The 17,612-nt window shown below is 37.4% G+C and overlaps 1 protein-coding gene across 1 annotated transcript in view; it reads left to right on the forward strand.

Annotated features, from left to right (window-relative positions):
* cachd1 (cache domain containing 1) overlaps positions 1-17,612 on the forward strand; it is a 229,591-nt gene that overhangs the window by 2,534 nt on the left and 209,445 nt on the right. Inside the window, exon 2 of the mRNA XM_061883696.1 lies at positions 6,393-6,457. The gene's annotated coding sequence lies outside the window, so the exon portion shown is untranslated. The remainder of the gene's footprint in view (positions 1-6,392; positions 6,458-17,612) is intronic.

The raw sequence follows: 17,612 nt of genomic DNA on the forward strand, positions 1-17,612 counted from the left end.
CACACTAGGGCCTATTTAGTGTTGCCAATCAACCTATCCCCAGGTGCATGTCTTTGGAAGTGGGAGGAAGCCGGAGTACCCGGAGGGAACCCACGCATTCACGGGGAGAACATGCAAACTCCACACAGAAAGATCCCGAGCCTGGATTTGAACCCAGGACTGTAGGACCTTCGTATTGTGAGGCAGACGCACTAACCCCTCTGCCACCGTGAAGCCCTGCCATGAAAGCCAAATATCTCAAGATGTATTTCCGTGAGAGCCATATATTTTTTTAACATTGAATACAAATAAATGCATGCATTTTTAAGGAAGACAGACATATTTTAAAGCATGAGTGTCAAACTCTGGCCCGCAGGCCAAATTAGCCCTGCTGTGTAATTTTATTTGGCCCTTGAGGCAAAATCAAATTAACATTAGAGCTGGCCCGTCAGTACTATACAGTGGCGGTGCCACTGTAACACCGCATTCACCGCTAATACTCATACTGGTCAACCCTCCCGATTTTCCCGGGAGAATCCCAAAATTCAGTGCCCCTACTGAAAACCTCCCAGGGCAACCATTCTTCTGAATTTCTCCCGATTTCCACCAGGACAACTATATCATAGCAATTCCTACAACCTGTCATAACGTCCGCTTTTCCTCCAAGTCACATAATGTAAGCGGCTTGTACACACACACACAAGTAAATGCAATGCATACTTGGTCAACAGCCATACAGGTCACACTGAGGGTGGCCGTATAAACAACTTTAACACTCTTACTAATATGCGCCACACTGTGAACCCACACCAAACAAGAATGACAACCACATTTCGGGAGAACATCCGCACCATAACACAACATAAACACAACAGAATCCCTTGCAGCACTAACTCTTCCGGGACGCTGCAATGTACACCCAAACCCTGCCCACCTCATTGTTGTTTTATTTTTAAATGCATTTGCCCGTGGATTTAGTTAATGTTGATATTTACCTCAGAAGGCTGCAAATAGAAAAGAGGCGTTATATTTTTTATTTAAATTGTTTTTAATATACCATTGATGTTTTTTTGTTAGTTTTTTGAAAGTTGATTTTGCACTATTAAGTTATATAAGCGTTGCTTGTTCCATATTCTGTGTTCATGCAAATCAGAGTAGCAAACTGAGCAATAATTAAGGTTTTATTCATGCACTTTCTCTTACGACTTCAAGGCTTGAATGTTTGATTCATTCATTATTGTAATTTTATTTTCAAATTTATTATTAGCCTGTGGAAAAAGTGTATTTTGATATTTACCTCAGAAGGCTGCAAATAGGAAAAGAGGCATTACATTTTTATTAAAATGTTGTTTGATATGCCATTGATATTTTTTATTATTATTTGAAACTGGATTTTGCATGTCACTATAAAGTTATATTAGCCTTGCTTGTTCAATATCCAACGCAAAAAACTTGTTTGGGTCCTTATTAAAAGGTTCATTTGTTCAACCTTGGCCTGCAGCTTTGTTCAGTTTTAAATTTTGGCCCACTCTGTATTTGAGTTTGACACCCCTGATTTAGAGTACAATAAGTCTCTTATTCTTTTTAATAACATTGTTATTCTAAAGTTAACCAATAATAAATATAATACTTCTTACCATTAATGCGACATCTCGAACAGGTGCGATAGAAAATGGATGGTTGGATTAAAATACATGTGAATGTTTTATAATTTGAACGTTATTTTTAACACTCTGATTACCAGCGGAATTATTCATGATTTATCGTGTTAAGCCAGATGTAGTCATCAAAAGAGCCACATCTGGCTCTAGAGCCATAGGTTCCCTACCCCTGCACTAACCCCTGTGACACCATCCTGCCTATGTCATATATATATACTGTGTGTGTCTATCCTATCTATCCTATCTATCCTATCTATCCTATCTATCCTATCTATCCTATCTATCCTATCTATCCTATCTATCCTATCCTATCTATCCTATCTATCCTATCTATCCTATCTATCCTATCTATCCTGTCTATCTATCTATCTATCTATCTATCTATCTCTCCATCTCTCCATCTCTCCATCTCTCCATCTCTCCATCTCTCCATCTCTCTATCTCTCTATACATATATATGGATAGATATTACTGTTTGTAATGGGGTTTTGTTGAAAGTTCAGAGGGAAAAAATAAGTGTGTATTTATATATATATATATATATATACATACACAATGTTTTATATACAAACCCCATTTCCGTATGAGTTGGGGAATTGTGTTAGATGTAAATATAAACGGAATACAATGATTTATAAATCCTTTTCAACCCATATTCAATTGAATGCACTACAAAGACATGATATTTGATGTTCAAACTCAAAAACTTTGGGTTCTTTTTTGCAAATAATAATTAACTTAGAATTTCATGGCTGCAACACGTGCCAAAGTAGTTGGGAAGGGGCATGTTCACCACTGTGTTACATCACCTTTTCTTTTGACAACACTCAATAAACGTTTGGGAACTGAGGAAAGTAATTGTCGAAGCTTTGAAAGTGGAATTATTTCTCATTATTGTTTTATGTAGAGCTTCAGTCCTTCAACAGTCCGGGGTCTCCACTGTTGTATTTTACGCTTCATGATGCACCACACATTTTCGATGAGAGACAGGTCTGGACTGCAGACGGGCCAGGAAAGTACCCGCACTTTTTTTTTTTTTTAAGCCACGCTGTCGTAACACTTGTCTTGCTGAAATAAGCAGGGACGTCCATGATAATGTTGCTTGGATGACAACATTTGTTGCTCCAAAACCTGTATGGACCTTTCAGCATTAATGGTGCCTTTACAGATGTGTAAGTTACCCATGCCTTGGGCACTAATACACCCCCATACCATCACAGATGCTGGCTTTTGAACTTTGCGCCTATAACAATTCGAATGGTTTTTTTTCTCTTTGTGCTGGAGGACACCACGTCTTCTGTTTCCAAATATAATTTGAAATGTGGACTCATCAGACCACAGAACAATTTTCCACTTCGCATCAGTCCATCTTAGATGAGCTCGGGCCCTGCCAAGCCAGCGGCGTTTCAGGATATTGTTGATAAATGGGTTTGGCTTTGCATAGTAGAGATTTAACTTGCACTTACAAATGTAGCGACCAATTGTAGTCACTGACAGTGGTTTTATGAAGTGTTCCTCAGCCCATGTGGTGATATCCTTTACACACTGATGTCCGTTTTTCATGCAGTACCGCCTGAGGTATCAAAAGTCCGCAATATCATCGCTTATGTGCAGTGATTTCTCCAGATTCTCTGAACTTTTTGATGATTTTACAGACTGTAGATGGTAAAATCCCTAAATTCCTTGCAATAGCTCGTTGAAAAATGTTCTAAAACTGTTAGACAATTTGCTTACAAAGTGGTGACCCTCACCCCATCCTTGTTTTTTAATTACTTAGCATTTCATAGAAACTGCTTTTATACCCAATCATGGCACCCACCTGTTTCCAATTAGCCTGCACACCTGTGGGATGTTCCATACAAGTGTTTGATGAGCATTACTCAACTTTATTAGTATTTATTGCCACCTTTCCCAACTTATTTGTCATGTGTTGCTGGCATCATTATCTAAAGTTAATGATTATTTGCAAAAAAAAATGTTTATCAGTTTGAACATCAAATATGTTGTCTTTGTCGCATATTCAACTGAATATGGGTTGAAAATGATTTGCAAAACATGTTGGGAATAGGTTGATTGGCAACACTAAATTGGCCCTAGTGTGTGAATGTGAGTGTGAATGTTGTCTATCTGTGTTGGCCCTGCGATGAGGTGGCGACTTGTCCAGGGTGTACCCCGCCTTCCGCCCGATTGTAGCTGAGATAGGCGCCAGCGCTCCCCGCGACCCCACAAGGGAATAAGCGGTAGAAAATGGATGGATGGATGGATATCTTCAGTACGACACTGATTAAAAAATATTTTACCACTAACGGGACAAAAATTTTGTCAAAAATATCAAGTGTTGTTTTTGGAATAAAGAAGTAATTAATTCCATATTGGAATGCAGCTGAGATAGGCTCAAGCACCCCCTGCAACCCCGAAAGGGACAAGCGGTAAAAAAAAATAAAAAATGGATGGATGGAATGAGGCTGTGACGTATAAAATGGGAAATAGTGAACTCTACTATGCTTTTAGCGGTGTTGGCCACTAGGCAGCAGCAACATTTAACATTCCACCAGTCCTGTTTCAGTAGTGCAGTACCAAAAACGACCAGCAGATGCCACTGTTGAGCTTTATGGCTTGTCTGACTGTCAGCCGGTAATAACATCACGACTTCGGTCGGCCTGTGAAGGAAACAGGATACTTGGATTTTGTTCATGTGTGTGCATTGTAAGCACTTTAAATGAACTTGTGTCGCACTTTATTTTAATAGGTATGACAGGTACCACTTTAAATAGCGCCATTGTGGATAGTGAACTAAACTCTTAGTGTACAGCAGGGATGTCTGTCCTGTCTCAGTTTTGCTCCAAAATCTTCTTTTTAAGCAAAGTGAGTAAACCGAGGACGACCACTCCCTCTCCACCAATGATAGTCCAGTCCAGAGGGGTTTTTGTTCAACGGCCCTACTTAGCCTCCTGAGGCGAGGATATCATGGACTGTGGTGGATGTGAGTTGAAGGAGAGGAGAGATGCAGGAAGACAACGGCAGCCAATGGAGAGTTCTAGTAAAGTGCATTGACTGGTGAGGATTAGGAAGTGTCAAAGTAGGATCAATGGCGGGAAACACTCTGGTGTCAAGTCCTGAAGGAGAGAACCAGAACAGTTTGATGGTGCAAAGCACGGATGAGATGTTCATTTTGAAATCAGGATGCGTCTTCGTCCGCTGAGAGGAAGAGAAACACTTGGGAATGTTCTGACTTTTGAAGTGTGATTATTGGAGCCGTTGTAATTCAATCAGGCAAATTCATGAAATATTGATGATGACATTACAGCTGATTGCTTTGGAAAGTAGAGACGACACAACACATGTTTATTCAGTTTCACACAGGAACCAGGAGTCAAATGGAAACGGATTGTTTATGAACTTATTGTTTGCCGCATGCTAAAATTTGGGACATTATCTACTTTATCATTTTGTAATAAATATGGCAGGAGAATATCTGACCATCAGGAATATGAAACAAGATGTGTATCATTAATTCTGCTTCTACAAAGATGAAAAAGCTCAATTTTGATTCACACCAGGGGTGTCCAAACGCGGCCCATGGGCCATGTCCGGGCGTCTCGTAATATTTGATAACATTCAAACAAATACACTGTGTGCGTATGTATTGCTGGCCACTGAGCATGTGTATTACATCACTTCTACAAGAGCATCATATGGAACATTCCGAAAAACATTTTCCTCCTATGGTGCAAATGAACAAAAACCAACACATGTCGACACACGTGCCACACAATGTCACATGCCCACTAAACTATGTGGACATTTAAAAAAAATAACATCTAATCTCCATACACTTTTCGAGCCTATCCCCATCTAATTCCACTACAAAGCATGATGGGTTAAATGCATAACTCTCTTCCCCATTTTTGTTTCATTGTATCTGCCGTCAGGGAAGTAAACTAGGCAAGAGTCAGGCCTATACTCTTAATATTCTGTGTGTGCGGGAGAGACAGCGTATTGGAGATTTTGCCTCGAAAATTCGTCTTGATGGCTGGTTGTACTGTATGTTTTTTGCATGCGCATCATGTTTGGGAAACGTTCCTCTTCAATTTGGTATAAAACTAAAATATGCAATTTCGGGGGAAATTGCGTGCGAGTTCTTTAATGCATAATCTAACAAAAATGCCAACGTTAGCATTTTGACAATTGGCATGTGTCAAGTAGCAAGTTATATGATTCTGAGGTGCACGCCTGCATAATTAGCTTAAAAAGTTACCATGCTAACTTTAGCATGTATGTCACGTTAAAAGAGGCAGAATATGAAGAAGTAGAAGGAATAACACAGTATTATACACCAAAAATGTATGTGTGAATAATTTTCAGCATTTACTCAATCACTTTAATCATCTCGTGTGTAAGTAGCTGTTAACTATCAGCACGTGCACACACACTTGCAGTTCAGCACAGTGATTTGGAATAAACAGAGAGAAACAGAGATTTTGTTATTAGTTACGTCAGTTGTCGACTCATGATGGCAATCTGGCAAAGTTTAGCTACTAATGTAAGCTATCATTGAATAAATATTTTACCATAAAAACTGGATTCCAAATCTGAGTCGCTTCTGCGGGAATACTTTGTCAAATTGTATTCATTATGCTGCCACTGGGTAACAGGGTGAGTAAATAATGCAAAATTCCCTGTCAGCACTCCCTTGAATGCATCACCTGTAGGTGACCTGGTGCCCAAGTCTTTTGTTTCACTTTCTTCCAGATATCGAGGTGTCATGGCTGTGCCGATGTTTGGAGATGATGTTGCTACAAGAAAAGGAAGTTAAGGTAAACCATATTTGTTTGGAGTACTGTAGATTGTTACCTTGTGAGGTGGGCTATCGGTTGTTTTATTACCCTCATTTAGCCCTTGGTCTAAAAAAGCACCTGCTGCCCAAATGTATAATTGCAAAGAGCTGTATCTTAACCACATAATGTGTGATGCGATGCATTTTTGCGTCAGTTATGACTTTTGGAAATGAGGGAGAATCACAATAATTGGTTGACCGAATAGTTTTGCTAATTAAATTAACCCATGTTTGATAAAATATATTTTTAATGTATTGTTTGTATTTTGACAACATGGTTTTGGTTGTGTTGTAAGAGAAGAAGATGATCCCACATTGTAACTTGGACAATGACGTACAGAACAGGGGAGTTAGTTTATTTTTAGTTTTAAGCTATTTTTTTCTAGCTGTTTTTTTTTTTTTTTTAACAGAACCTTTCCATCATAAAGCTCTTGATTCCAAGTGGCAGAGTAAATACAGCAGGTGTTGCCTTATTAAAATTAATGTTCATAAATGATATGAAAGCATGTGTTAATCACAAATATTATTAATTGGGGCGGCATAGCTCGGTTGGTAGAGTGGCCGTGTCAGTAACTTGAGGGTTGCAGGTTCGATTCCCGCTTGTACAATCCTAGTCGCTGCCGTTGTGTCCTTGGGCAAGACACTTTACCCACCTGCTCCCAGTGCCACCCACACTGGTTTAAATGTACCTTAGATATTGGGTGTCACTATGTAAAGCGCTTTGAGTCACTTGAGAAAAGCGCTATATAAATATGTCACTTCACTTCACTAATTTACATAACACGTAAACCTTAGGCTTAAGTGGGGCTGATTTAAAAAGAGATGTACTAACCAAATATACTGCATAAGAAGGGACTCAAATAACCGATGAAAAATACATTTCCATACAATTATGTTGCACTAAAATAAAAATGAATGTTTCAACTAAAATGTAAATAAAAGTGCTCATGTAGAGTAAATACATATTCACCACTTAAGTCACAATGTTTGCACTTAATAAACATCTATGACTTTGGCTGCAGGCTTCTTTTGTCGGTTTGATATTGTCACTACTGCCACAAGTGGTAGAAAAGTGTATTACAACTGAGCAGCTCTGTGGTCCAGACAGACCACAGCTGAGAAACAGATATTTTGGCTGCCCAACACTAAAACAATGTTTTATAGTAAATTCAAATTTTTGAATAACTTGTAAATGATTACATACTTTATTTCTTAATCTCTAATTAAATCAATATTAAATGTATTTTAAGTACATTGCTGTTTTATGCACACACTTCTCCAGCCAAATCTACTTCTGGTCGCCAAGACTAAGACAGTTAACCCTTGTTTATTGCTCTTAATTGGTTACGGGCTTGGCCGTGGTAAATTAGTATGCGTTATTGATTATAAAAGGAATATTTTCAACCCTTGTTTATTGCTGTTAATTGGTTCCGGGCTTGGCCGTGGTAAATTAGTATGTGTTATTGATTATAAAAGGAATATTTTCATAGCTAGAGCAGAAAATCGTGTTTACAGTTTTTGGTATTAAAACAGGCCTTTAGACATGAAAATATTTGAATGGTATGTATATGGCTGGCTCTGCTTTTGTTTGTGTCACATTTTGATTAATGTCTATGTAAACTCACTGTACTTATTTGAACAGCTTCTGTACCATTAGCACTTTGGGTTTTTTGCATATAGTACTGTATTTTCAGGGCTATAGAGCGCACAAGTATTTAAGCCGCGCCCACCAAATTTAGAAGATATAAATATTTTTACAGGTATTAGCCACACTGGACTATTTGTCATATATATATACACATATATATATATATATATATATATATATATATATACAGAAAGATTTTGTAATTGTTTATTTATATACCTTAGTTGTTTTAAAACGGTGTCTGTAAAACGGCTGATCAAACAAAAGTCTTCATTATGGACCCACTAGCTGCGGAAGGTAGCTCTCCAATCAGCTAAACCTACTCAATAACTCTACGGTGAAGTTTTGGTGAATTTATGAAACGAAAACAATTTAAAAAAGAGTGCCATTGTTGGTTAATAATACTAACAGACACTCGTAAATGTGTTAACATATTTGCTAATGCTAACAACGCCAGCTGGATTACATTTTGATGGCACGTATAAATATGCATGAAAACACCCTTACAGATATCACACATGGGACAGTATGAATTGTTTTAGTTTCATTGTAAAACTTACCATCGGTGCTTGGAGTGATGAATGAAGAATCTATACGAGTAGAAATTGTTGGAATAAATATTGACGAGATGAAACAGGATATACTTCTGATTCAAGGCCTGAAGCAAGAAGTACATTTTCAACCCAAAGCAGCTGCAGTGAGCAACCATAACACACATTTTCAGTGTCTATGAGGGTTTGAAAACTATTCGTTGAATACAAAACATTATCGCAGAGAGAAGAATAATCTAGCAGTTAGGTGCACCTTTTTAGAAGCCGCAAAGTTCAAAGCATAGGAACAAAGTATTAGTTGATAGTCCGGAAAATATGGTATTTTTAAACTAATTGTTTTGATTGGGTTTGATTAGCGTTTCTTTTGTGTTTGGGGTTTTTGCTGCAGTGTTTACTGTTATTTTTCTACTGTTGTTTAAATAATAAATATGTATTTTTGTAGAACTATTTGCTCTTTGTCTTAATTTTCTATAATGACCTGGTATTTATGTGTTAGGAGACATCCTAGATCTACAGACCAATTGTTTCTTATAAAACACAAATGGCAACCTGGTGGAAGTCATTGGTGTTTTTATCTAATATCTCACGTTAAGCTTGTTACAAATAATATATTTAACTGTTTGACCGCTGTTTGCCTGCTCTCTTCTTGACAGAACATAAAAGATGGTAGATGTGCAGCAGAGCAGAAAGTTAATCTACATTCCTTCACTCTGTTCATGCTCCACAGGTTCAAAATCCCATGATCCCTCCTAAACTAGCAGGATAATAACAAGGCTCCATTTGTAAAGACACAGAAACGGTAACTCGCTGTGTTCTGGTTTATTTGTTTTGAATTGTTACTATAAAGAACATCACATGGGTACATGTGCACGAAAATAAGTGGGAAGAAGCAGAGTTTATCTAATCCTACTCCTTATAAACATATTTAATGTGTTGATATAAGTTATACTTCCTTTTACTTATGTTTTTATTTTTTTAAGTTTGTTTACTTCCAGTGCCATCCTTTCCCTCTATAATTCAAGTAAAAAGAATAGAAAGTGTATCACTGGCTGGAGAAATCACTGGACGAGGGTTGACTTTTGGTGGTTAGTACGTCTGCCTCGATTGAGGTCAGGAGCTATTGGAGTCAAAATTACGTGGGAACGACTATGTATGGATTGTGCATGTTCTTCCTGAGTTTTCTCTCAGAACTGCAAATTCTTTCCACATCCTGAAAGCATGCATGTTAGATTTATTGGAAATATTCTTACTTTATCTTTAAAGACGACAAATAAGATAAAAACTTAATCAATATATATATTTTTTAAAGTGTCAATGGTTAGGGTTTTTCTTTTTTTGTTTCATATGAAAATTGTAATAAAACATATTCAAAATAATGTAAAAAGATAATTAAAACAACTTTTCATGTTTTTCATTTAAAACTAAATAAAATTATAGATCAAACAAATTAAGAGTTAAAGCTTAATCAAAGACTTTTCTTTTCGTTTATATTTTTAAATAATACATAAATTAGGAAGTGTAATAGAACATGTTTTTATAAAATGTTGAAACTTTTTAATGCAAACATTTAAAAAAATTAAAACGATTAATTGAACGCCTTGACTTTTTTTTGTGTGTATATATATATATATATATATATATATATATATATATATATATATATATATATCCTGCGCTAAACATTAGATATAAATCCATTTTTAAAAAAAATGTATATATAAATATATAAAATTATTTTTTCCCTGTCCAGCTACTCAGGCAAATCATATAGTTAATGTAGATGCCCATATCAACTGTACAGATTTACTTTACAAAAGAGAAGTGTGAGTTCCTTCTCTTGTTGCCTTATTTGACTTTATTAAATGGATTTATATTTAATGTTTAGCACAGGAGGGGACAGATGGATGAAAAAAAGGAAGACAGAGGGGGAAATTGCGGGGACAAGAGGAGGATAAGACAGACAACAACAATAATAACTGAACAGCAATAGCAAATAGGATATGTACATATATAATACAAAAAGTGATAGCAAAGAAGCAGTTAGTGAAGTAAATAACTACACATAAATGGCAATGAACATTATTACAGTACACATGGAGTCATATACAATGAGCCTGTATATGTTACAACGGGAAATACTGATTAAAAAGTAAACAAGACCAATCAGATCACTCTAGTATTCATGTTAGAATTATACAAAAGCTTGCAGCTATGTGACAGCAATGCTCACTCTAACCAACAAGCTCCCTCTTTTACGCAGTAGAAATTTTAAGTACACAGGAACATATTTACAGAGCTGATAGAGGCGGAGAAATTGAGAAGTTTGTTGTAGGAATGGGAAAAAAGAGTCTGCAGCATATTCAAAATCATACATAAGTAAACAAATATGAATGCAAGGTCCAGTTCTTCTGAACACCAGGTAAACAATTCAACAGCATGATACTCAAGTGAATGTGCATCAAAGTAAGCAGCAGTGGTGTATAAATAGGCCCAGGATTAAGGACATAAATAGCCTGCAGCAAGGACCACACAAGCAGGAATGGTGCCCGTTCAAGGCACATCGTTTGATTTATATACGGCACGTGTTACTTACTATCAGAATGACAGTTGTGTTAATAATACCACAATGCTTGGTTTGACTCATAAATCAACATTTATTACTTTACTATGAATGAACATTTATTACTTCATTATGAATAGCTAATGCAAGAAATTTAATTATTATCTGTACTGCAAAGTTCAAATTTGAAAGACAGTAAAGGAAGTCTAGTCAAGGCAAGATCTGTTTATCACTGTTTGCACTTAAATGTCTCATTTTGATACATAACAATGGAGGAATAATTTGAAACACCTCTTGTTCCCAATAAAACAAAAATGTATACCCCTGCTGTATAAACTGTATTTATCTCCATGAAGTAAGTTCATGAATGTGGTTCTCTTACAAACATCGCCATAACAGAGCCCTCCCTCTTTATCCACCCATCCTTCACTTCTTCCTTCCACCCTGCCTTGCCTCTCTCTGCCTGCGCCCGCTCACATAGGCTCAGCCTCTCCATCTATAATCCATCCATCTTTACAGAGGAATGGCGGTCTAATGCTTTCCATCTGTGTGAATCAGTTGTGGGGCTCCAAGCGAAAGACCTGCCATTCTTTATTCACTCCCCCTTTCCACTTCAACCTCCTTCCAAAAAGACTTCCAATCTGGTTCCACTCAGCCCTTGAAGATTTGAAGATCTTTCTCCATGCTGGGGCCCCTCATGGCCCGAGGCTGTCTAGGGAGGTTAGTTCTCGGTCCCTGGATCTGAGCACCCTCCACATTCTGGGCCATTGTTAGATGAGGGAATAGGCCAATTAATCACATACCTGCAGGATCTCCCTACACTTGTGAGGCATGGCATACAAAACAAATGTAGAATGATACTTTTAAATACCAACTATATTTGAACAGGTACATGTTTTTGTTGATTCATGGATTACAGGCCTTTTACCTACTCCGTATGTACCAAACATCCATAGAATAATTTAAATTACGACTGCATATTGACTTTCTCATTTTCATATTTTCTTCTTTTTGATTGTTGATTTACGTTAAAAATAAGTGACTCAGGATGTATCAATCGATCGGCCACTAATCAGTATCAAAATCATTAAGGCAAATAAACTTAATTTTGTGGTATTTTAAGTCTAAGGGATAATAAATGGGTTGTACTTGTATAGCGCTTTTCTACCTTCAAGGTACTCAAAGCGCTTTGACACTACTTCCACATTTACCCATTCACACACACATTCACACACTGATGGAGGGAGCTGCCATGCAAGGCGCCAACCAGCAACCATCAGGAGCAAGGGTGAAGTGTCTTGCTCAGGACACAACGGACGTGACGAGGTTGGTTCTAGGTGGGATTTGAACCAGTGACCCTCGGGTTGCGCACGGCCACTGTCCCACGAAACCTTTTTGACCTGGGGGCCCAACATTTCCACAGAGGGTCCCGGGGCCCACTCAAATATTAACACTCAATTAGTTATCTTACTGTAGATTTTAATCGCATTCAATAATTATGTCTAATCTACAAACCCTGTTTCCATATGAGATGGGAAATTGTGTTAGATGTAAATATAATTAGAATACAATGATTTGCAAATCCTTTTCAACCCATATTCAATTGATTGCACTACAAGGACAACATATTTGATGTTCAAACTCATAAACCTTTTTTTTTTTTTGCAAATAATAATTAGAATTTCATGGCTGCAACATGTGCCAAAGTAGTTGGGAAAGGGTATGTTCACCACTGTGTTACATCACATTTTCTTTTAACAACACTCAATAAACGTTTGGGGACTAAGGAAACTAATCGTTGAAGCTTTGAAAGTGGAATTCTTTACCATTCTTGTTTTATGTAGAGCTTCAGTCGTTTAACAGTCCAGGGTCTCCGCTGTTGTATTTTACGCTTCATAATGCGCCACACATTTTCGATGGGGGACAGGTCTGGACTGCAGGCGGGCCAGGAAAGTACCTGCACTCTTTTATTTCGAAGACATACTGTTGTAACACGTGGCTTGGCATTGTCCTGCTAAAATAAGCAGGGGCGTCCATGATAACGTTGCTTGGATGACCACATATGTTGCTCCAAAACCTGTATGTACCTTTCAGCATTAATGGTGCCTTCACAAATGTGTAAGTTACACATACCTTGGGCACTAATACACCCCCATACCATCACAGATGCTGGCTTTTGAACTTTGCGCCTATAACAATCCGGATGGTTATTTTCCTCTTTTTTTCCGGAGACACCACGTCCACAGTTTCCAAATATAATTTGAAATGTGGACTCGTCAGACCACAGAACACTTTTCCACTTTGCATCAGTCCATCTTTGATGAGCTCAGGCCCAACGAAGCCGGCGGTGTTTCTGGTTGTTGTTGATAAATGGGCTTTGCTTTGCATAGTCGAGTTTTAACTTGCACTTACAGATGTAGCAACGATCTGAAGTTACTGACAGTGGTTTTCTGAAGTGTTCCTGAGCACATGTGGTGATATCCTTTACACACCGATGTCGGTTTTTGATGCAGTACCGCCTGAGGGATCAAAGGTCCGTAATATCATCGCTTATGTGCAGTGATTTCTCCAGATTCTCTGAACCTGTTGATGATTACACGGACCATAGGTGGTTAAATCCCTAAATTCCTTGCAATAGCTCGTTGAGAAATGTTGTTCTAAAATTGTTTGACTATTTGCTCACGCAGTTGTGGACAAAGTGGTGACCCTCGCCCCATCCTTGTTTGTCAATTACTTAGCATTTCATGGAAGCTGTTTTTATACCCAATCATGGCACCAACCTGTTCCCAATTAGCCTGCACACCTGTGGGATGTTCCAAATAAGTGTTTGATGAGCATTCCTCAACTTTATCAGTATTTATTGCCACCTTTCCCAACTTCTTTGTCAGGTGTTGCTGGCATCAAATTTTAAAGTTAATGATTATTTGCAAAAAAAAATGTTTATCAGTTTGAACATCAAATATGTTGTCTTTGTAGCATATTCAACTGAAAAGGGGTTGAAAATGATTTGCAAATCATTGTATTCCGTTTATATTTACATCTAACACAATTTCCCAACTCATATGGAAACATGGTTTGTACTTACACTGTTGTTAAACAGTACAAGTAGATTATACTGTTTATTAAACTGTAGGATAAACATTGTCAATTGATGTGAAAACATGTGTTAATCACAAATATTATAATCAAGGCTTAGGTCAGGCTGATTACAAAAAAAAATACTGATTGAATATACTGCTAAAGTAGGGACTCATAAAAAACTGATGACATTTTCTTTACATACAATTATCTAGTGCTAAATTAAATAAAATCTATCCATCCATTTCCTACCGCTTATCCCTTTTGAACCAAATTAATAAATACCAATTAGTATGTTTCTTAACTAAACTGTCAATAAAAGTCAAGCGCAAATTAAAATACAGTTTCACCACTTTAGTCACGATTTTTGCGCTTAAACTTCTTAATGACTTTAGCGCCAGACTTCTTTTGTATTCTTGAATTTGTCATTACTGCCACAAGTGGTGGAAAAGTGTATTACACTTGTCTACTGCTGCGGCTCATACGGACCAAAGCTGAGAAATAGACATTTTAAATGTCGTCTTCTAGAGAAGGCTGCCACCCCAGAACTAATTTTTTACTCCCCCTCACTGGAGGACGATGCTAAGCATGACACGCACCAAGAGCAAGTCAGGAGCGAGCATGCTAATAGTTAAGTTAGTTTGAAACAATACCAAGAAATAAGTCCTTACTAAACTTGAAACCAAATTATTTAAATGAGTAGTCGAGGGTAGTTTTTGCTTCTTTTTGTTTTATTATTGTGTATTATTGACTTTGTTTTACTCAAAACATTGTATGTAGTAAAAAAAGTATAAGGAACAAGTTTAGGTATTGTGTTGATTTTAAACTGTCAATATTACTCACCATAAATACATATAGAAATGTACAGTTGATACACGTGATCGGTATTGGTATCGGCTTATCTAGTTCATGGATGATCAGTTTCGGAATCTTCAGGAGAAAACCCTGATCGGAACATCCCTATTAAAGGCCTACTGAAATGAGATTTTCTTATTCAACCGGGGATAGCAGGTCCATTCTATGTGTCATACTTGATCATTTCGAGATATTGCCATATTTTTGCTGAAAGGATTTAGTAGAGAACATCCACGATAAAGTTCGCAACTTTTGGTCGCTAATAAGCCTTGCCTGTACCGGACGTCGCTGACAATGACGTCACCCATGTGAGGGCTCCTCACATTGTTTATAATGGGAGCCTCCAACAAAAAGAGCTAGGATGAAAGATTTGTGGCTGAAGATATTGATAGATAGATAGATAGATAGATAGATAGTACTTTATTGATTCCTTCAGGAGAGTTCCTTCAGGAAAATTAAAATTCCAGCAGCAGTGTACACAGTTGAGATCAATTTAAATAAAAGTAAAAAGTAAATAATGGGCGTTTAAATGGAAACAAAATAGAGAAATATTACAATAAGAATAAAAACTAAAAAGCAACAATGGGAATAAAAATATAACAGTAAAATAAGAATATAACAAGACAAAGTAGGCAGTAGCGACCATGTTATGAAAACGTATTGCGCTGTTATTGTTTTGCATCCCCTGTCATCCTAGTACCCCCCGCCCCCCTCCCCAGAGAGGAGTTGTACAGTCTAATGGCGTGTGGGACAAAGGAGTTCTTGAGTCTATTAGTCCTGCACTTGGGATGAAGCAGTCTAGCACTGAACAGGCTCCTCTGGCTACTGATAACGCTATGCAGAGGGTGACTGGCATCATCCAGGATGCTCACTAGTTTGTCAACAGTCCTCTTCTCTGCCACCGTCACCAGTGTGTCCAGTTTCATTCCGATTGTAGAACGGATAGTGAAGGACTAGAAAAAAAAAAATTAATAAAAAAAAAAAATAAAGGCGATTGCATTGTGAGCGATTCAGGTGTTTTTAGACACATTTACTAGGATAATTCTGGAAGATCCCTTATCTGATTATTGTTTTAATAGTGTTTTAGTGATATTTTAAAGATAGTAAAGACATACCTCGAGGTCGGATGGCTGCTGTGAACATGCAATGTCTCAGAGAGAAGCTGAGGAGCCAAGCTCACAGCTGCCTTTTTGGACATGACAGCTGCTGCAGGACGACGAATGATCCATTGATGTCTCCGGTAAGATATATATCACAATTTCCCCATCCAAAAACATGCTGGTTGACGTAGAGAAAACATGTTCGCTTGACCGCTCCGCTTCACAACAAACAAAGAAACGCCGGCTGTGTCTCGGTGCTTAAGGCAGCTGCAATCCACCGCTTTCCAACAACAGCATTGTTCTTTATAGTCTCCAATATTAAATTAACAAATTGCAAAAGATTCAGCAACACAGATGTCCAAAATACTGTGTAATTACGCCATGAACAGAGACGACTTTCAGCCGTGTTTGGTGCAGCGCTATTTCCTTACAGTCCGTGACGTCACGCGTACGCGTCATCATTCCGCGACGTTTTCAACAAGAAACTCGTGGTAAATTTAAAATTGCAATTTAGTAAACTAAAAAGGCTGTATTGGCATGTGTTGCAATGTTAATATTTCATCATTGATATATAAACTATCAGACTGCGTGGTTGGTAGTAGTGGGTTTCAGTAGGCCTTTAAATTACACTTATAAATTGTTAATACACAGCACATACGCATTTTGTCTGCCTGAGAATAAGACAACGTAGCTGGAGGGATCAGTGTTGCCAATTTCGCGACGTTATGTTTAGCGACTATTTATACTCATCTACATACAACGGATGTAAAGATAACATTTTTGTATTCGGATTTTCACATTTTAAAAATTAATATGAACAAAAAAAAAAAGAATTAACACAGCAAAAAGACATTATGTAATGAAAAAGCTAAAATGTTGATACTAATATGTAGTAACAGATCGATTTGTCTTTTATGCACTGTTTTTTTAAAGCCTTTTTTAAATAATTAAATGCACATGCGTCACGGCCAATTACAACCCCCCACTGCAACTCAACATCAAAAATACATTGCAGCTTTGCGTTCTAGGTGACAGCAAATAAACGCAACATCTGATAATATATATCGTTAATAATGAATTTTTATTTTTATTTTTAGAATCTGACGAATGTCCATTAAAACAAAGCTGTGTGCTCTGTTCCCCTGTTACACAGCACTGAGTCAAATACATCATAGACCTATCAAAAACAATGAATAAGAAAAGGTCAGGAGAGATTTGTATTGCTGAAATGCTTTCTTTTCTTCCATTTTACACAACTGCCACTGAAAAAAAAAAGATCAACAAACATTCTTGACTGCCATACATGGGGCTCATTATCCAACTGCTCTGTGATAGATCAGCGA

Source organism: Nerophis ophidion, linkage group LG22 (assembly GCF_033978795.1).
Source record: "Nerophis ophidion isolate RoL-2023_Sa linkage group LG22, RoL_Noph_v1.0, whole genome shotgun sequence".
Classification (NCBI taxonomy): Eukaryota; Metazoa; Chordata; class Actinopteri; order Syngnathiformes; family Syngnathidae; genus Nerophis; species Nerophis ophidion.